This window comes from Episyrphus balteatus, chromosome 4, assembly GCF_945859705.1.
Source record: "Episyrphus balteatus chromosome 4, idEpiBalt1.1, whole genome shotgun sequence".
NCBI lineage: Eukaryota > Metazoa > Arthropoda > Insecta > Diptera > Syrphidae > Episyrphus > Episyrphus balteatus.
Window position 1 is genome coordinate 81,320,830 of NC_079137.1, and position 23,247 is coordinate 81,344,076.

The 23,247-nt window shown below is 30.2% G+C and overlaps 1 long non-coding RNA gene and 1 other non-coding gene across 2 annotated transcripts in view; one reads left to right on the forward strand and one right to left on the reverse strand.

Annotated features, from left to right (window-relative positions):
• Nucleotides 1–23,247, reverse strand: part of LOC129918340 (uncharacterized) — a 113,160-nt gene that overhangs the window by 35,331 nt on the left and 54,582 nt on the right. The gene's annotated exons all lie outside the window — the stretch shown is intronic.
• Trnay-gua (transfer RNA tyrosine (anticodon GUA)) lies at nt 14,963–15,053 on the forward strand. The gene is given in 2 exon segments: nt 14,963–14,999; nt 15,018–15,053. It is a non-coding gene; the product is annotated as a tRNA-Tyr (tRNA).

A 23,247-nucleotide genomic window follows, 5' to 3' on the forward strand; every position in this document is an offset into this window, starting at 1 on the left:
TTTTTGTTGTTCTTAATTTCTGGAGCCAGTCAAAAACCACATCAAAATTACCAGTTTTTCAAAAATTGTTTTTAATTCAGAGATAATTAAAACGTAATTTTTTAATATTTATTCAAAAATTACTATTTTTAAGCTTTAAAAATGCCGTTTAACATAAAAATGACGGTTTCCAAACGTTCGAATGCTGGTAGCGGGCAAACCACGCAACTTAAAATTAAATCATCATGGATTTTCTTCCTTATACATCCTAGAGAACATCCTTGACAAAGTTTGAGCAAAATCTTAAATGATACAGCAATTCTGATTGAACGATAACACGTTTTTCATTAAACGGTCTTAAAAATTGTTATAATCGAAAGCGGTGAAATTTTTAAAGTGAAAACTTCTTTAGTATCGTAGTGATTTGAAACAAGATGAAACGAAAAAGCGACAGGAAAAATCAATTGATTATAACTTTTTTGTTTTAATAGATAGATGAATAAAATGTATAATATAGATAGGTAGTAAAATTAACTATAGACGTGTTTTTTCTACAACTCAGTAGCTACTCATTTTTTTATTTTATTCGAAAAACAATAAAAACAAATACTTACTTGTGTAATTTTTATTATTGTTTTGCGAATAATATGAAAAATGAGTAGCTACTTAGTTGTAGAAAAAACACGCCTTATAATTGTGCAAAATTTCAATTAATTTTATATTCAAAATCCTGAGATAACGTTAAAAAGATGTTCTTTTTCTAAACACGTTGTATCTTTTGATCTAGAGCACATACAAATTTTATTAAACTTTAATACGCATGCTGATCAGTGGTACCACTTTACTTCAATTGAAGTAGATCTACTTCTTTTTTTCAAAAAAAATTAAAATCTACTTCCTACTTCGCACTATCACAAAAATATCGAAATCTACTTCATTTTAAAATCTCTGTTCCAATCTACTTCAAATTATCAAAATTTAAGCCAAATCTACTTCTTTTTTCAGAAAGCCAAATATTTGGCTAAAAATTGTTCATTTATACCGAAAATATGGAGTTTGAATGAATTAAAATTTTTTGTTTTAGTTGTTTTTATTAATTATAAATTATTTAACTTAAATAAATTTAATAGAATAATTTTTTTTAGCATAGATTTTTATTAAAAAAAGGATATTTTAAAATCTGCTTCGATTTTTCTCAATCTACTTCCATTTTTTCTTCAAATCTACTTCGACTTTTTTTCTGCAAGTGGTAACGCTGATGCTGATAATATGACCTCTCATTTGATATATTATACATACGATGACCATCCGTCCTGGTTTACCCGGGACTGTCCCGTATTTCTACAGCTTGTCCCGGGTTTTTATTTAAGTAACCCGGGACGTATGAGTGTCCCGTATTTTGTAATTTTTCCCGTGATTGTCTCGTATTTGCACATTCTCTGATTTTTGTATTCAATATTTTAAATACAAGAAAACAGAAAATACAAGAAAACAGTGGTTGGAAATTAAATTTTTTCTAATTTTTCGGGTAAAGCATTAAGCCTAGTAGTGTAGCGGCTTAGCATTAAAAAAGAGCTCCATCGTGCACTTTGTGATAAAAGCATGAAATTTATATCATTGGTACTACTCAATATAAGAGTTATTTTGAGATATTGGGCCACCTTGTATTCCATCCAGGAGGGTAGATACAAGAGCTTCTCTGTGTTGCAACCGCATTGTTGCATATCATAGTATAGCTAATGAAACCTTTTTTTAATATAATACATGATTTCGAGGTAATTTTTATCGCCCGATCGAATAAATAGCAAAATGCCTGGACCGTCATGTAAAAAGTTATTGCACTCTTTATAAATAGTCATTTACTTAAAGAACACGAGCCAAAATATTACCAATTACTCCTTGAAAATAAGTGGTAGGCACGTTTACTATACCATAGAAAAAAATAATAAATTATGCTCATCAAAATATTTCGAGATAAAGGGTGTTTTTTTTAATGAGAAAGAACACTTTCGAAATGGTACCATTGCACCACATGGAAATTTTTTGCATTTTTTTGAACCGCATATATATTTTATACATCGTATGAGAATCAAAGATAATCAAAAAATTAATTACATTTACCATGGAATATTGAATTTTCATGCAAAACTTAAATTGCTTGCTTTTATTTTTTATTAAATTTTCATACAAATTAATGTTTTGAAGGAGTGAGGTGCAAAAGTAAAAGTATGAAAAATAATCGTGCAGTTTGTGATAAAAGGATCAAATTAATAGGATTGTTAGTACAATATGTAACCCTCATTTTAAGATATTGGGCCTCTTAATATTTCGACTAAGAGGATATTTATAACGATACACAGAAAGCAATTTAAATGCATAAATTTGGGATTATTAGATGGCTAATGTGAAAAAAAACCAAAGGAAAACAAGATTTTAATCTTCTCCAATTTTTCGATTAGGTAACTCTAAATTGGTCAGTAAATCATCTTTAAAACCATTTTCTTGATTTCGTAAACGACTTAAATGATTTCAACAAAAACGCTCCCAAAAAATCGTTCTTGATATCAAAACAAGGAACTCTATTAAAAAAAATCATGTGTGCAATTAACACGTGGTAGAAGTGAAACCTTAAAAAATCATTTTTTCTTGCTAAAAAAAAAAAATAAAATATAAAAAATTACCTATTTTTATTCTATCACCTATTTTTATTTTATTCACATTATTATTCATCAAATCCAGGTTTTTTATATGACAACCTATATAAATTTTATATCATCTGAAAGCTTGTTGTCTTAGCTCAAAATATATATATCGATCAAGTCTATGAGACATCTACAAAAAGAGCTAGAATTTTTTGAACTCGATGAAATTTCATCCAAAAAGCAAAAAAAAACATTTATTTTTATGTTCTCATGCTATTAAATCAATTTTTTTGTTTGACAACCTATACAAATCTTATTTCAAAGATGTATACAAGAGAAGTTAGAATTTTTTAAAGTCAACCATGTCGAATTTCCAGACTGAGATTACGGTACTTCCTACACTAGTAGCTGGTCATCGCCAACAGATCTCCACAGTGTTTTGAGGTATTTTTAAATTTCAATTTAAGATTGTTTAATTTGTAGAGCACGTAACGTTATGTGTGATATATCAAATAAAAGGTTATGTTATCAGCAAGCGCATTAAAGTTAAATCAAATTTGTATGTGCACTAGATAAAAAGATATAACGTGTGTTGGAAAAGAACATCTTTTTACCGTTATCTCCGAATTTTGGATATGAAATTCATTGAAATTTTGTACAATTATAATTTATTTAATTACCTATCTACAGTACAAATTTCATTCATCTATCTATTAACAAGTTGAGGTCGTGTCGCGTTTTCGTTTCATCTTGTTTCAAATCACTACGATACTAAGAAGTTTTCACTTCAAAAAATTAAATTTTTTTTGAAAAATCAATATTTTCAAAACGATCCAATGATTTTTGTATCGGTCCCGGGTTTGGCTTCCAGAAATATGGTCACCGTAATTATACATAACGTAACGTGCTCTCAGTTTGAAATTTCGACATGGTTGACTTTAAAAAATTCTTACTTTTTTTGTATGCATGGTAAAAATCTGATTTAAACGTCATATAAAGGTGAAATAATAAACTTTTAGATGATATAAAATTTGTTATAGGTTGTCATTAAAAAAAATGGATTTAATGGTGTTAGAAGAGAAAAAAGATTGATTTTTTTTGCTTTTTTGATGAAAAGTGATTGGGTTCTAGCTCTCTTTGTAGATGTTGCATATACATGGTCGATATAAATATATTACGCTTTCAGATGATATGAAATTTGCTATAGGTTGTTATATACAAAATATGGATTTAAAGGTGATGGAATAAAAAACAGGTAGATTTTTTTTTTTTTAATTTTTTAAGGTTTCACTTCTACCTTTTAGACATTTTAATAAGGCAGCCCTATACTCGTTTTACAGATTCATCGACTTACCCTGGATTCCGAGATTTTCACAAATTTTATGTTTAATTTTACTCTACTATTTGTAAATACAAATATTAATGTTTATTATATTGCTGGCAATTCGACTGTCGTTTTCATGATAAAAGTTTGAAACATATTTAAATCAATACAACTATCTACTTTTCAAACTTCTGAACCTTAAAAGTATCTTAAAGGGTTATTTTTTCAAGAAAAAAAAATCATTTAAACCGAAAAAAGAACTTAATAAATCACCATTTCTAACCCTTTCCATATTTTTTTTTTTTTCTAAATCAAAGGCATGAAATGATTTTTTCTAGAAAAAAAAATCCTAAAATTTATTCTGGTGCAGAAAATAAGAAAATAAATTGAACGGGAGTAAAATGAAACCTCATCAATCTTTTCACGCACCAAAATTCATCCCCAAATATACAGCTTGTAGAGGGTCTCCCTGTGCTCTCATATAAATCATCCGCACTGACTTTCACTTGTTCTTTATATTTTTTGTTTCTTCTTCTTTAAACTGTGCGTATCCCCAGTCCATTCGTCGTCGTCTGGGATTCTTCTTCATCTTTATCTTCTGGGTGACCTTTGTTGCCTTTTTGGGATTTCTCACACTTGATATTCGTTGCACACATATACACAGAGTGTAATCTAGAGAATTAGTTCTCGAAATAAGACAAAAATATCCTTGAAAAACACATGTAACAACCAACAGAGGGCAATAAAACAAAAATAAAAAAAAAAAAAAAAAAAAAAATAAATAAAAATATTCAACAACTTGTTCTGTAATATTCTAGGTTAGGCTAGTGGAATCTACAATTTGCCTTGAGCTGCCATATCGGAAGTCGACTTCGTCTAGGGATTCAAACTAATTATATACCTACCCAGCAAAGTTAGAATCGGAATGAAAAATATAAAAACAGGGGAATGGAATGGGAGTTAACGGAGCTAAGTTAAATAAATGACTGCGCTTCTGCTGTTATAACAGATTTATAGACTTAAAGGGGGGAACCCAGAGAGGCAATACAAATAATTAGAAACCGTGGGAATCTTCATTTTTGAAAGGATACATTAACTTTGTCCTTCCGCTTTTTCTCTCTCTCTGGCGTAATCATGTCTTAAATCACTGCTCCACCTCTTTGCTTCTCCCTGGCTTTCTTTCATCCACACATACACACCCCCTTTTAATCTTAACCTCATTTCGTTTTCTTAACAAATCGAAAATTATGGTTTTGAATGCTGACAGCAGGAGTGTAGGTATAAGAATGAACGTCAAATCCTTTTTCTACCTCCAATCCTTTTGTATTGTTACATTGTGGGGAGGGGGTTTTGATACCTACAAAGTATAAAAACACCCACTTGAAAATTTATTTCATTTCAATGTGTTTCTTCTACTCTGCACCCGTTTCGAAACCATATTCCACACTCTGCCTTTGCCTCTAAATCTAAAGATCGAAGCAAAAAGGATACACAGACAGAACGATGTGGTGTGGCACTGGCACAACAACAACTCTAAACCAGCCGACACGACGACGTAATCCCCTCGTTAAAATTCAATACGCAACCATTATGAACATTCGCTTTGTTAAAATATGCGCGAAAGCAATTGCAAGGAATTGCCGCTGCCGCCTTCTGCTTTTGTATATTGTATCCATATCCTTGTGCCGCCGCTGTCGTTGAAGACCGAACTTGTGTGAATCCTTATAGTAGTTTGGTTTGTGTTCGTTTTATATTAGAAAGCTTTTAAGACCGGAGTGAATTCAAGATGAAGACATAAAGTACAGAAATAATGTGTATCCTAGATCCGAACAACTCGAGAGTCGATTTCGATTCAACAAGGACGACGACGACGATGACTGCGCTACCTACAACTCGCTAGGTCGCTATCGCTACTCCTTTCGACTCCCCCACATTCACTTTGTTTTATTGTTAAATCGAAGCGAAAATATACAACAACCAACAATAATATCCTTGAAGCAGCACATCACACAAAAATAGAGAGGTTTCTTGTTCTTGTTCTATCGCATACTCGTATATATTCTCATCGTCCTCGTTCTTTATCGCTACCACCCACTAACAGCATAATGCTCCACACAAAATCTCTAATGGATTTCAAAACATTTTCATTTTCATAACATCTATCTTTAGATAGGAAAAAAAAAAATATGTGTATTGCGCTTATTGTGTCCTTCTGAGAAAACCGTAAAAAGGATGCAAGTTTACATTCCCTCTTTCTAGAAGTATTACATATTTATATCTTGAAAAGCACTTGCATGTTGCATACTGATTAAACTCTATATTTTGATTTTTTATTTTTTGTTTTTCTCCTTTACTCTTTTATTTTTTTTTGCGGCTCATTTCTAATTTAAAAATTATAAATTGATGTAAATACACTTGCTACTGGTTTTTATAGCCACAAAGTGTAATTCTTTATTATTTCTAGCTTTAATATCTCAATGTATATAACTTAATTACTAAAAAAAAAAAAAAAAAAAAAAAAAAAAAAAACAAAACAAAAAAAAAAATTAAAACAAGTAATTTATATTCATGTAAGAACCATATTAAAAATAAATGAAGTAGACACAGTACTGTATATAAAAATTGTAAAAAAAAAAAAAAAAAAAAAAAAATAAAGATTAAGGAAATTAATAATTCAGATTTATATAAAAATATAACCATATACAAATAAATGAACTTAATTACAGCATTGTATATTAAAAAATATAAAAATTAACATATATATGAACTTGAAACTAGAAATTAAGTTAAAGAAGTTGTAAAATGAAGTATGGAAACAATAAAATCTAAAAATCTAAAAAAAAAAAAAAAAAAAAAAAAAAAAAACAGCAAAATTAAAAATAAAAGAAAAAAAAAATCATAAATATCCTTGGAGAGGATTACGGATGGGATGGGGGTGGATAGTGTTGCACGCCTTTTCTACTCGCTCCACCTGCAACTTCTGCGTGAAATCATTCACAGAAATGCAAGGATAACAAGATTCTTTTTATAAACTTCTCTTCCCAACCACTTCTTTACTTTAGTCCTTTTTTTTTCTTTTATTTGAATTTTATTATTTTTTTTAAAGGATTCCTCCTTTTTCATTCCTTCTGTGTTAGTATTTTGTTGCGGAATTCCATTTCTAAGAAGAAGGAAAAAAAAAATTATAGGAATAGATGTTATAAAAAATTAAAATATAAATATAAAGAAAACAATGAGGAAAAAAAATTGCAAATAAAAATTCCACAGAAAAATGAAGAAGGACGAAAATAAAAAAGGATCTTCAACAAAATGTCTTAGAATGGATACTATACTCTTCTCGTTTTCTGTGAATATAAAGTGAAAAATTAGATTTTGAGTAACGGGCATGAAGATGTAGAAGAACAAAAAAAAAAAAAAAAAATACATGATACTCATTGCCCGAGCCGCCCCCATTAACATTGAAGAAGTACCAAACAGCATTTTCAAAAAAAAAAAAAAAAATTGAAAAAGATAAAGAAAAGAAATGAAGAAAAAGACTATGCTGCTTATAATCGGTTTATAAATCGAGATCCTATCAAAGCGAGAAAGAGCGCAAGTGGAATGTTTTATCCTGAACAAAGGGAATAATATAATAATAATTTTCCTCGCTACTTTTGTATCTCAAATAAAAAAATAAAAAAAAAAGTTAAAAAAAAAAATCTGCGACTAGAAGAGAAAAAAAATGTTATAAAGATGAACATAATAAACATTGCAAGATGAGGCCGACCAACGATGAAGACGGAAAAAAATGGAAAGATGTTGAAATCGCTTCGCAGAAGTTATGAACGGCTCGGTTCATAAGAAATAAGATGAAGTTTGTTTGCATTTTTTTTTTTCATCTTTTTTTATGTTAAAAAGGAAAAAACTTATTATTCTGAATTTTTTTTTAAAACAATCGATTCAGAGACATTTGGAAAAGAAACTCATTTGTGGGATCAAATAGATTTCTTATCAACTTATTTTCTTTTTTTCTTTAAATATATAAATAAAAAAAATGTCTAACCTTTGTAAATATTTAACGAAAATAAATGGAAAAAAAAAAGAAAAGTTTTGTAAGTGCCACCCAGACATGTTTTATCAATAAGTTAAAACATAATTTTTAAGATATTGTCCTTGCTAGTTTCTATACAAGGTTCTAAATCTAACAAATTTATTACTCACAGCTTCAAAACAGGGGTCGAATTACGGCATACGATTACGATCATACGTTAACGTTTTGACTATTTCTGTCTCTATTTAATTATAAGAAAACGATAGGGACACATAGCAACCATTCGTTAACGAACGTATGCCGTAATACGACCCTAGATTTGTAAGACTGCAAGTAAAAGTTGTTTTTAATCTTGAAGCAATGATATTTTTGTAACACACTGAATTATGGTTTTAAGTAAGGAAAAGGAAGAATTAAAACATAATCAAGTTCGCTGATCAGCTCTTTTGTTTAAACGATGTCCTGATTCTTCCCTTTAAAGTGGTTATTTACCTAATTTTGATTTATTTTATAGTATTATATATAGAAAATGCTACTTTTCTCCTTTATCATTTTGTTGTAAGGTTATTTTTAAGTTTGTGAGGGAAGACATGAAGCATTTCGTAACAAATCGAGTATTTTTCTTTACCAAGTTTCACTTCGAAATTTATTTGCACATAAATTCGATTAATCACAGTGATCCTAAACAAATTTAAAATTGAACAAAAATGACGAAAATGAGGCTTTGTTTCTGAAGGCCTCAGCAATAATACCTAATCCGTTTTTATCAAAATCGGATTAGTTTGTTTTTTCGAAAAGAAAAATTCATATCAACGCAAGACTCGAGTACGAAGTTATTAGGCGCCGCGAACTGAAAACGTTTTTTTGTAGAAGTATATTTTTTACTTTACGGCTCACATATGGATTTTGTTTATCAATTCGTTTTGCCCTTAGGTCACATTCTAGTGTCTCAGCTATGAACTTTTTATAGTTCAGGTTTGTAGTTTGTACTCTACTAATAACAGATACATGATGCAAACATAACGTATATTTGTGATGGAGCTGTAATTTGACCACTTTGGTACAACTTTACTTAGATGGAAGTTGATTTACTTCTTTAAAAACAAAATTGAAATCTATTTACTACTTCGCACCATCACAAAAATATAGAAATCTACTTCATTGTAAAATCTCTGTTCTAATGGACTTTAATTTAACAAAAAAAAAATAAGCCAAATCTACTTATTTTTTTTTTTTTCAGAAAACCAAACATTTGACTAAAAATTGTTATAAAACAATGTATAGAAATATATTCATATCGAAAATTTGGAGTTTGAAAGAATTCAAATGTTTGATTCTAGTTGTTTTCCAGTAATTTTAGGTTTATCTGCGAAAAAATTCCTACTGGGCTCGATTTTGGTATAGACCTTCGTTACGGGGTTGTAATGACGATGTGAAAAATCGACATTGATATCGCGTCCGCGTTAGAAGTTATAGAGGTCAAAAGGTCACGAAAATCAGTTTTTCGCATATATCTCGTGACCTGTTGCTCGAAGGTACTATATATCAAGTTATGCATTCGTACAAAAAAAAAAAAAGTTGAGATAACATTTTTCCATGACATTACGATGGTAGAGAATGCCAAAAAAGTGGGTCCCGGAAGTCCGTCTGTTTGTCTGTCTGTAAACGAAGCTACAGCCTAAACGGATGGACCGATTGATGTCAAACTTGGTATGTAGCGTTATTTGGCAACTGTCCAGAGGCGTTTTTGGAATTAATTTTTTTGGACCAAAAATAACGGTATTTGTCATAGACCGATTTTAGTAAAATTTAAATATATCAAAAACGGCTCCAACGATTTTGTTTAAAAAATTCAAATGTTAGTTTAAAGCTAAGGTCTATCTTATAATGAAAAATTTTTTTTTTGAAAATCACTACTAACGGTACCTGCCATAAAACCGTTTTTTTCAAATCCGATTATCTCCGAAACCGCTTATTCGATTACAACGAAACTTTTTGTGAAGAAGCAAAAAATAAAATTTTGAAAAAACTAATTTTTGGATTTTTAAAAAAATTTTGAAATTTTTTTTTGAAAAATCAAATTTTCGAAAACGGGACATTGAATTTGTTTGAAATTTTGTTTTACGATGTTGATTAGTGATTTCTACAAAATGGCATACCAACTTTATTTAAAAACTTTTTTTCCAAACAATTATTTATAAAAAATTAGTTTTTTAAAAAACCGCTCTAACGATTTTGAAAATTTTTTTTCTAAAAATGCATCTTAATATATCAATCAAAACTGCATACTTGTTTTGGAGGGCAATTTAATTTCAGATTTTATTTTATTTTTTTAAAAAACGAATTTTATTTTTTTTCCAAATTTTTATATAGGTAAAAAGTCTTAAAAATTTAATCAACTTTAACTCTAAGAGCAAGTTCGTGCGACCCAGTCGTGCATTTTTTTTTATTTTCAAATCAACTTCGACTTTTTTCTGCAAGTGGTATCACTAGTGACTAGTTGTTTCGTACTTCAACCTTCAAGGAACATTAGTATCGAGCTCCTTTGACTATACATAAAATGGAACTGAAAATGTATATTAAAATCTTGCTTTTTTCTTTAGTAGTAACCAAGTGTGTTTTTCAATTTACGGAGAACTAGAGCTAGCACATATCAAATTGAATCGATTCCATATCACCATAGACGCAGTATTCGTTTTTGTACACTATGGTTAGCTGAAAAATGACATGTTGTGGAACGTATTCATTATTCATTTTTACTAAACATTCTTACTTAACTGAAAGGAAATAAGATTAAGCTACTTTTTTTTCGTTCATCAATTTAGTTCTTATAAACAAAACAAAAAAAAAAAAAAACGTGATGTAATCTTATAATCTTTCATCCAAATATAAAGAACTCTCCAGGACATTACATTATTAATTTGTTTTTTTCAACACAAACAATACAAAAAAACCCATATCTGATCTAAGAAAAAAAAAATAGAAGGAAATTCTACACAAAAGGTAAGCTGCACACAAAATAATAAAGTATTCCTGCACAAAAGCACGCCCGTTCCTTTTATAGAAGGTATAGTATATCGCTCAGTCCCAATCGCTTTACTTTTTCATACACAAAAAAAAAAGTCCACTCCCATATCTCTCTCTGGTCTTTGCCTTTTCAGGAGAATCGACAGACTTCATTAGGTCATAATGAGGAATCTATTGTGTTCAGGTATTCATTGCTCGAACAAATCTGGGTTTACTCTCTCGTCTCGTCTCGTATCGGCTATTCTTTTCGTTTATCGGTCAAGTTCCCCAATATTCCATTTTGCTTCTTTTCAATCTGCTGGCTGCTTCTGCTCCAAATAAACCATTCATCAGTTTACATAATCCATCATCATAAAGAAATGAGTTTTCTTATCCAAACTATTATCATTTCCATTTTGGACATTCGATGAAGACGAGATGACGAGGATGACAAAAAAAAAAAACAACGACAACGAACGACAGCGAACTATACGGACGGATACGTTCGACATTAGAAATCCAAATACGAAATCCATAAAAGAACACACAGAAAGGAGGCATGGCTAAGGCGACTCAAAGAACAAAAAAAAAGAAAAATAATAAAGAAAAAGAAGCAAAATAAACGAGGGTAAGTAAAAAACATCAAAACCAGCAAAATGAAAAAAAAAAAAAAAAAAACGGTAACCCAAGAACTTTTCCAATAGCTTGCCTTGCCTGATGGCTGACTGAAAATGGAATGGATAGATGGATGGCTCGATGGATTCAAAGGAATAATAAGCTTCTGCTCGTCGAACAACGTCTTGCTGCTTTTACGCCCTTCCTCCAGCCAGCCCAGACCGCCCCATCTGTATATTTCCATTCATTTCACCTTAATGAGATTTTTCCTTAAATAGAATAGTGGAGCAATAATGATGATACGACAACGACGACAACGTCGACATCGATAACAACGATGACTACAGAAACTGGAAGGACGACAACGACACAAAGAATCCAAACGAAGAAGACACAAGTCGTCGTCGTCGTCGATGTCGATGTGTCATCAAAGATGCGAACGAGATGATATCCGTTTTGCTTTTTTAAGCCGAGGACAACCTGACCTCTTCGCCAGCTCCTGTCATCATTTGGCCTATAAAACCTATATCTATACTTTTTTCTATACCCACCTCAATATATACCCGGACAAAAGGTTCAGGTGTGTTCTCTGTCTTGTGGGGTTTTTGTTGTCAACTTTTTCTTTTTGAAATTTTTTTTTCTCTCATTGTATTTTTTGTCGTTCCTCATGACTCTATACATGGCTGACTGGCACTGACACTACAATTGACCTAACACCACCACTGTCACTCACCGGGAGACGATGATGGAAATGATAAAAAAAAGCCTAATAAATGTAACATGAGGCAAACATTGGGTTTTTTACAATATTGCCAAATGAATTTAAATTAAATTCAAAATTATTAAAGGGAAATCATATGTTCCACAAATTTTATTTTATGCCTTATTCCTTATACAGTTCAAGTTTCCAATAAAAACTGCCTGTTTCAAATAACGGATAATAGTTTTCTAGTAAAATATTTTCACAATGAATTTCTAATTTAACTAGCTTTTCATTAAAATAAAAAAGATACGTTCCACAATTGTTTCAGGAAATATACGAGTTTGTTGACAAAATATTGAACTTGTTTCTATTATTTGATAGTTTTACACGCAGTAATTCCAAGTGAAATGACAAAAATATTATTGAAATTTTGTGGAACGTAAATTTTAATGTTAAAAATTAAAGAAAGAAATAGTTTTACAATTTATAATTTTCTATTTAATCATAAAAAAAAATAACAAAAAAACGAATAGGTTCTACAATATTTTTCACAGACATTATTCAGTATAAAAAATGAATTTTGAAAAAACCTGGGTGAAAGAGTTTAGATGATTGTTCATTTGAATGTTACAGAAATTTTTTTCATTTTGATTATATACTTAGAAATTCATGTTTCATGTTGTGGAACGCATTCATATTTCAATTTCGAAAGGCCGAATGCTCGGCCTTAAAACCGTAAATATCATTTTATTTCATAATTCTAGAAAAGAATAAAAACCAAAAGTCATCATATGATAACTATGAATACGTTCCACAACCTGTTTTACAGAAAGTCTTACAAGTCAGCACGTGAAAAAAATGAAAATTTATTCACTGCACAAATCTTTATATCAGACAAACAATGTTTTTAACAAAAATATGATTTGTAGTAAAAAAAAACTGACGTAGTTCCGAAATTCCACATGTGGATTGTAAAAATTAAATTTCACACAACGATTTTTTTATTATATTTCCATTGAAGTTAAACTGAGTTATAGACTGAACTACCTATGAATTTCAAAGTATTTGACACGAAACTTTTGAAAAAAAAAAAAATTAAAAATCTGTGGAATGTAAAATTTTGCTTTTTAAATTTTTTAAATTGAATTGAAAGAGATACTCTCTAGCGTTTGAATTGATCAAAAATTCTTTCTATGAGTTCGTTAAAACTAGATTATTTATTTCAGTTTAACATGAAAACATATACGTTCCACAACTACTTGTAGTTTGGGTAGGCTTGTTAATTCATACTTTCCCTGTTAAAATTAAAAAAAGACGTTCCACAACATAAAACTAGTTTCTAAAATACCTATGTGAAATTAAAAGCTGAAAATTTCACTTTAACATTTGGAAAAAAAGACATGATTTTCATCCGAGCGAAATATTACTCAATGAGTTTAAAAAATTACTTAAATAGCCCAACAAAGTTGGCAACCATATTCAGGAACCCCATTTAACAACAACCCAACAGTTTTTCACACACAAAAAAAAAAGACAAACCGTAGAATGAGCAGGGTGTAGGGAAATTTTTGTCAAGTTAGATTCTTTTGTAGTCATTCGACCTTACTTGCGTTTTATTCATCCCCATTAAGCCCTGATATAATCTGATTAGATAAGCATGACAGAATAAAATAGTATCCAACTTTTTTTTTTTTTTTTTTTTCATTCCATTCGAGGAGACAAAAAAAGGTAGGTAGTGAAAGTGTAGTGAAGAAGAAAAGCTATTGATATTCCACTATTCATTTTAGCTTGCTGCCGTATCAGCACTCTTTAAGAAGAGCCAATGTAATTTCATGTGAAATCAATTATTTCCACTACAAGATATAATAATACAAAATATATACGTTCCACAATTGTTTCAGGAAATAAACTAGTTTGTTGACAAATATTGAACTTTTTTTTTTTGATAGTTTCACACGAAGTAATTCTAAGTGAAATTATAAAAAAAATTATTAAAAATCTGTGGAACGTAAATTTCAGTGTTCAAAATTTTAATAAAAATTACTATTTAACTATTTATAATTTTCTACTTAAGCATAAAAAAATAAATTAAAATTTGTTTTATTTTAAATTTTTCAAGCTCTTGAAATGAAAAACGAAAACGTACGTACCTAGAAACCTACAATCTACTATAAAATTATAATATAATTTCAGCGAAAATGCCAACTATGATAACAGAAATTAGCATTTTTTATTCATCATTTTGATGCATCATTTTTCTGAAGGTCTTTTCTAATCTACACATTTTTTTTTAATTTTTCAAGCGTAAACAAAAATAGATCTCAAAATTATTTATACTTTTCTCGATCAATAAACTAATGCCTTACATTTGTTTGTTGCGCAAAATTGATTAACACAGATAAACAATCAAATTCAATTTTAAAACAATAAATAAATAAACATAATCTGCTTACTTCAGATAAGTTACTTTCAATAGGTACCTACTTAAAATAGAGTAGGTACCGATCAATGTGTAACGACATGCCGATGCCGCCGCCGCTGTTGACTGTTATGTTGATGAAAAATAAAATTGATACTTTCACTTTTTTGTTTTTCTTTTTTTATATTTTCTTTCTTTTAATTCAGAGTGATTGTGGAAATAAATTTACACGCAATTTTATATACCTTCGATAGCTCAGTTGGTAGAGCGGTGGACTGTAGAGGAATAAATTCGTAGACATCCATAGGTCGCTGGTTCAAATCCGGCTCGAAGGAAACCAAGAGTAGTTTTTTTTTTGTTGATATTTTTACTTTTTTTTGTTCAAAAAATTGTTTAAAAATGATACTTTTTTATAAGAAGTTATTTTACAAAAATAAAAGTTTGGCAATCAAAAAGAATGTTATATTTGTTCCATTTCGAAACAAAGAATTGAAAAAAAAACATATAATTTTAAAGCGTTTTGTGTATAATTCATATAAAAAAATAGTTCCTAACGATTTATAAGGAATGTAAAAAAAATATAGAATTAACTTTTAAAATTACAACTGTGTCGCACGTACCTTTTATTTTGTTTAGAAGCTATAATTTTAAAGTTTCTTATGAGAAAAATGAAGGAATAATTAAAATTAGATTTTGTTAAGAAAATTCATTAAAAATGTAATATAAATATAAAATTGTTTTTTTTTTTTTTATAAACACTTAAACATTTTAATGGCTAAATTAATTAAAAAATAAAATCGAAAAAATCTATCTTTTTTTTCTTCCATCACCTTTAAATCCTTTTTTTTTTATATGACAACCTATAAAAAATATTATATCATATGAAAGGTTATTTATTTAGACTTTAATATATATATAATAACATCTACAAAAAGAGCTTGAATTTTTAAACCCAATCAGTTTTCATCAAAAAAGCAAAAAAAAAACAATCTTTTTTCTTTTCTAACACCATTAAATCCATTTATTTAAACGACAGCTTATAGTAAATTGTATATCATCTGAAAGCTTATCATTTTAACTTTTATATGACGCTTCAATTATATTTCTACGATGTCTAAAAAAAAAATAAGAATTTTTTAAGCCAACCATGTCGAAATTTCAAACTTAGATTACGCTACTTCTTTATGTTTGATATATAAAATGAAATAAATAATATTATCAGCATCCGTATTAAAATTAAATCAAATTTATATGTGCTCTAGATGAAAAGATGTAGTGTTTAGAAAAAGAACATCTTTTCACCGTTATCTCAGGATTTTGAATATAAAAAATAATTGAAATTTTAAACAATTATAGTTTATTTTATTACCTATCTATAATATAAATTTCATTCATCTATCTATTAAACCAAAAAAGTTATAGGGTAAAAGCGGGTGATATGGCGCAGCGGGGGAGATGGCGCACCTTAAATATCTTGAGCATTTATTGCTCTAAAAATGTATGAAAAATATTTTTAGCTTTCTTTAAATATTTTAAATCGAAGTAGCCAGTATTCGTTTCTTTGTCTGTGATACAAAAAATTAAAAAAAATTTGAAAGCAAATCATGTGATGATTTTTTTCGAATTTTTTTTTTCGCTCTTTTTTTTTGTTCCGATATTTTGTGAGTCGTTGGGATCTTAGATGCCCTTGATACACCAATACATACAAGAGAGTATAAGTTATGCATTGCATGTGAAATCTGAGCTCTATTTCTGTCTGCTTTTCATAGATGCTTACGAATAGGAATTATTCGAAAAAAGGTGAGATGGCGCAGCTTTTTGCGGGTGAAATGGCGCATTCCGTACTAGAATTTTTTACTCGAGTATAGTGGTAGCATGTGCCATATCACCCTCAAACTATTTTTTTTAAGTAATTCAGCCAAGTTCAAATTTTATAAAAAAGACGACTAGTTGCAATCTATTATATGGCATGCATTGGTGCTTGACTCCTTCACATCGTTCAACCATTTGTGCAATGAATTTGGCAATAGAAACCTAAAACAAACTCATGCGCCATCTCACCCACCCTTTAGGGGGAGATGGTTTTTTTAAAACTTTTTTTCTATATTAATTTAAAAATGTAAATTTAATATGTAAAAATCTGTAAAACAAACAATACGTTGGATATTGAATATAGAACATTTTTGCATTGTTAGAAATATGAAATGTGGTTTACTTTGAAAAATATGACAAAAACAAAAAAGGTATGCCATCTCACCCGCTTTTACCCTAATCAATTGATTTTTCCTGTCCCTTTTTCGTTTCATCGTGTTTCAAATTACTACAGAAGTTTGCACTCCAAAAAGAATTTTTAATGCTATTATCAAACTATGGACCTCGAGTACCTTTCAAATGATTAGATAAAATTATTTTAGGCCTTTTTTGTAGAGCGTTTATTTTCCTACAAATAAAAAGAGATTTCCCAAACGGTCCATTAATATTAAAGTGTGTGTTTTTGTTTTTTTTTTTTTTTATATTATTATTATATTCTAGAGGTGTCTAGCAAATAATTTTTTTTTTACTAACCCTATCTACTAGGTATCTATCTTATCTTCTGATTTAACAACTCATTCCAAATTATCTAAATAAATCACTCAACCTGGTTCTAAATATTGACCAACAATTAAGGTTCATTTAAACCGAATGAAGCTTAAATACTTACATCTAAGGTTAAATCCAATAAACCTACTCAGTCTGATAGGTATTTACATAAATATCTTCCAATATTCCACATTTTATTTGGAAATTATTTCGAAATCAAAGTTCTAACACCGCCTTGGCCCAGCATTCTCCTTGGACAACTTTGCAATCAATTCACTTTGATTTACGTTTAAAGTCTTGTCAAAACTTGAAACCATAAATCAAGGAACTCTATGATGATATTCGAATGATAAACTACGCCTATAACTTGGAACAAATATTCTTAAAACCACACTTTCCTTTCTTAAAATTGAAAATCATCATCAGCACATAAACCAATCAATTCCCCAGAATAGACATTTTGACTCATCTGGTATAAGAATGCAGCCCCCCCCAACAATTCCATTTACCCACAATTCACATCAAAATGATGAATATCCAAAAACTCTCCACAAACATCTATCTATCTAAAGCGGAGGTACCTTCTATAACCTTGCAGGAAACTGAGCCCAAAATTCAAACATTAGAAAACTCATCTAATGCAATCAACAATAAATCATTCGAAGACATTATACTTGACAATCTCCACTCGCATCAAAACCTCCCTCTCTTTTGTCGCACCAAAAAAACAACATCACACACATTTTGATTAAAGACTAACTCTCTCTCCCTCTCGATGCATTCCACATTCTCCACTGAGCTGAACCAAAAACCAACACCCTCTCTTTCCCAAATGATCCAAGTCATCGTCATTATCATTCGAATTCGAATCAAGCAACCGGAATGCATTGCATTTCCTTTTTCCATTCCAGCACCCAACCATTGAACCACATATATCGATCTCAAAACCAACACAATGCCGGTTTAGGAAAGGAAAGGAACCCCCCGAAAAGATGTAACAACATTCCCAAAATTACATGGCCGCAGTTGTTCGCAATCCGAATCGGAATCCATCCCCAAACCTCCATCAACTCAATCTCCAAATACAAACGTCGGCAGTGGATGGCAAATAAACGGCTACGAGCTCAATGAATGCCATTGCCGTTATAGCGATAGAAACATCTCCACCGTTTCCGGGTTTAACTACGGATTCGAATTCGAATTTTCAGAGAAGGAGAGGATTGGTTGGATATTGTCGTTTGTCGTCGTGTGTTACCGGAATCCAAACCTAAACCCGGTCAAGTAATAAATGGAAATTGTGTATATCGCCCGCTCCATACAACCCCTTTAAACTGCAATGCAGTTAATTAATTACAACGCATTAAATATATAAATGGGGGAGATAGATACCAAAAATACCGACTCGACTACCGCACATACTCAAAGCCTCACAACTCACAACACACAACTCAAACTAACAAACTTAAACTCTGGGATAGCTTAAGCTTTTCTGGCTAGATATTGGAATATTTGGGATTGTTTGGCCATTGGTTTTGGCCAGGAACGGGTGAAAAGTATTAAATTCAAACCCTTTTCCACTCCCACTCTCAATCCTCTCACATATTCTCTATACTCTACTCAACTTGCAACTCGTATATCGGGGAAAAGTTCTCTCTCGCTGTCACCAAAAAGTCCTTTTGAGAAATTGACTAAAAAGTTTTCGTGGTCTTTCTTTTGGGGAACTTTTCGGAAAAGCGGTTCCATTGGGAAATTGAATTTTTGGGAAGCTATTCAACTGCTTGTTTGGGATTATATGAACGACAACGGCAAAGTCATTGAAATTGAGAGAACGAGGACATGCACCTTGTCCTTTCGCCAAACGACAACGATCCACATCCAATTCAATAGGTTTTAGGTTTAGGTCTATTCTATACTCTCTATATGCAAATTCAAAATCGACTATAGCTAAAGGCTTTAGAAGAGGATAATGCTGTGCTGTCAGTTTGTGTCTGGTGAAATGGGGCGAAGCTCTTATATTAGATCGGCTTTTCTCGCAATCAAAAAGGGCTGACAGCTCTAGCTCGCTTTCGTGCTCTTGATGCACCATCATCATCGTTGCCAAACTAATACCGTAATTTACTGGCCTGCCATTAACTCTTTCACTATAAGGCTTATAATGTCTACGCTTCGTTCTCTCTCTTTCTCTCTGTGATTAGCCTAACAATATCTTTTTGGATTAAGCTTAAAATTTTGTTTAAATGGAGCGGACGCCTTTTGCATTTTGAAGAAATATTAATTTTCTAAATGTTGAAAAACTAATGGTGTCGCCATATTTGGAGCAGACAGAGACATCAGCGCAGAGTGTGACACACCATCATTGCATCGCTATAATCGACAATCGCCATTGCTGCAGAATTGCAATCATGAAATAAAGAAAAAGACTTCTTCGTGCCTCAAAATCATATTCAGCGACGAAGACGGCGACAATGGAAAACAAAACGTTCAATCGAAGACCAATGACCGCAGTTTAGTTTCCTAAATTGCAATTTTGTTTTTGAACGCGATTTGAATGCACAGCACAGTTGCATACAGAGTGAGTTGAGTGCGTTAACCGCACGGACAGCCAAGTTTTTTTTTTTCGTTTGTTTTGTAATCGTTACATTCATATTTGGTGGACACAGTGGATGATAAATGTTTTACTACAGGCAAAAATTGACAAAAAATTGTAATACGAAATTATAGAAAATTTAAAAATACCTTCTAAAAAGCACTCCACTTGAGCATTCAACAGAAAAACAAAAGTTTTGTATGTACGTGACAATTCACTTTTATATCTTTACATACAAAGGTGTACATAATTTATTTTAAATAAATGTTTACAATAGTTCTTTTGATATTTTAACACCACACCAAATTGTATAGATTTCAATAAACTCTAACTTTTGACTTTATCTGTCTGTACGTGACGTTCCTTTACTTTAATTTAAAATATCTATAAAGCATGAATTTTAATGTTCTTGTGTTCGCCGAAGATTAATGGTATCCTCGATAAATAGAAATCTCTTTAAACGAGGCAGTTTAAAAATATGAACAGAAAATTGTTTCAGAAATGTCTGTACGTGACGGTGAAAACCAAAAATTGATTTATATGATTTGTTTATATCAATTTTATGTAATATATTAATAATTTGTTATGTTCCGCCAAGATGAATAATATTTTCGAAGAAAGGGAATTTCTTCGAACATAGTGCAGAAAAAAAATTCAAAATTGTCTGTACGTGACAGTAAAATTCACGAATTGATTTTAACTTGCAATATAGGTACTATAATCAAGTTATGCATTCGTAAAAAAAAAGTTGAGATAACAATTTTCTATGATATTACGATGATAGAGAAAGCGAAAAAAGTGGGTCTCGAAAGTCTGTCTTTCCATCTGTCTGTCAAGATGATTGTCGGTCCGTATAAAGAGCTACAGTTTTAACGGAAAAGCCGATCTACTTCATGTAGCAGTTTTTTGATCCTGTACAGAGGGGTTTTTGGAATTATTTTTTTTTTGTGATCATACCTGTCATATACCAATTTTGGAAAAGTTTAATTTTCTCTAAAACGGCTCCTACGATTTTTGTTAAAATAATCAAATATAAGTTCTTAAATAAGGTCTATCTTTAAATGAAAAGTTTTTTTTTTTTTTTTCAGAAATCCCTATTAGCTGTACCTCGCATAGAACTGTTTTTTTTTTTTTTTTTTTTTTTAAGTTAAAATTATCTTCCAAATTACTAGTTCAATTTTACGATTTTTTTTTACGCAAAAACATTTTGAATGTCTTAATATAAATCAAAAACAAAATTTAAAAAAAAAAATAGTTTTTGGATTTAAAAAAAAAAATTGAAATTTTTTTTTAACTTTTGAAATTTTGGTTTCACGTGTTGATTAAAAGTTTTTAAAAAGTTTTTTCAAAAAATTATTTATAAAAAATTACTTTTTAAAAAAACAGCTCTATGATTTTGAAATTTTTTTTCTAAAAATGTATCTTTATAAAAGAAATAAAACTGCATACTTTTTTGGAGTTCAATTTCATTTAAAGAGTTGTGTTTTTACATTTGAAGATCGAATTTTATGTTTTTTTTAATACATTTACCAAAATTTGTATATAAAAAGTTTTTAGTTCTAAGCAAGTTCGTGCGACCCAGTCGTGCATTTTATTTCGCTTTGTTACTGGCAATTGTATATTATTTTAATAATTTATGGTGAGTATACGCCATTATTAATCAGAAAATTGTACAAAATGTAATGGTCGAAACGCCAATTTTTGGTTTGGACTATATTAATTTAATAATTTAACAAGTCCAATAAAAAAATACAATTAATACAACGAAAAGTTTCGTTAGCTAACAAATATTTTTTCGTAATTTAATAACGAAAGTTCTTTCATAAATTAATCAAAAAATACATTGACTAACGAAAAATATCACCGTGGTTAATTAAATTTTACGTTAATCGATGAAAAATTTCGTAAAGTGATGTAAAAATTCATTAACTCTCGATCAAAAATTTGTATGAAAAATTTCATTAAAATACTACAGTTTTCGTTGATTGATGAAGTTCTTCATTAACGTATGAAAGCCATTTCGTTGAGCCAATTAAATTTTTCATCGGCTGAAAATTAATTAAATTTTCGTTGGTATTTACGTAAGGATTTGGTTCAGTGCGATATCATGAGACATTACTCACTCTTGGGCCTCCAAACAACTTCTTGATTGACTTTGCTTGTTTGTCTGTGACATTCTTTTGGTTTTGTTTAAGATCTCTATAAAACATGAAAATTTTTAAATTTTTTGTGTTTCCCGAAGATGGATTGTGGCATCGAAATATTGAAATTTCTTCAAAAACAACACTGGCTGAACCGAAAATACAACAGAATTGTCTGTACGTGACAGTGAAACACACAAATTTGATTTGTTGTTTGTTTTATTTTATTTGTTTCTCTCATTTTAATATTCTTTTAATAATTTAGATCGTTAGGTAGGCAAAATTTTAAACATCTTGGATTTTTTGCAAGTCCTTCAATAATTTTGCACTCCACTGTTAATATTTCATTAGCATGCACAAAATGCGTTTATGGTAAGTGTACGCCATCTAGGCGAGTGTCACTTTGTATTTTATTTGTTTCTACATCGTAATCTTGTTGTCGTTTGGTTGAAAAAAAAAAAAAATAAATTATATTCAATTTAATTACCGTTCCATTAATATTCGTTCGTGGATCTGCACTTTTGTGTGTCTTCCATTTAGTTATTAGATTTTTTTGATATTATTTTTACATTCAGTTTGTTAATCTTTTTTTTATTTTTTTGTTTTGTAATTTTTCTATAATTTTTAATATGATCGAGAGGGATAGGAGCTGAAATGGGACGTTTTCTATCTCTGCGCAGCTCATGTTATGAATTTAAAAATTCATCGTTTCATGGCTGTGTTGTTGGCTTGACTTTGCTATAGGCTCTTTAATAGTGCACTATTGTGTGCTCCGTGTGTGGGCATATTTGGATGGTTGTTGATTTGGCATTTGATTGTCAGGTGGACGTGCCTTTACAGTGATTGTTATACGAGCGACTGATGCAGCTATGATTATGGCAATCAAGCTAACAACGAAATGACGATGATGAAGATGATGATGACCCTAACTTAAAACCACGTGACATGGAATAATTAATATTTTTTTTTTTCCATACACAGAAGGTAAACTTTCTGAAATTGGAATAGGTAATAGTTGTTTGCTTTTGGGAAAGACGATATGGTTTTATGTGGTCTATAAAGAGAAAGGGCTTAAATCTAATCCATCAAACATTCTCATGTTTAATGCTTAGAATTAATAAATAGATTTGAATCCAAGAGACGATAGGTTTTTGAAGGTTTAGGGTGCCTACATTAGTTTTGAATAAATGAAATCCATTATCGAAATGGAAATTACAAGTC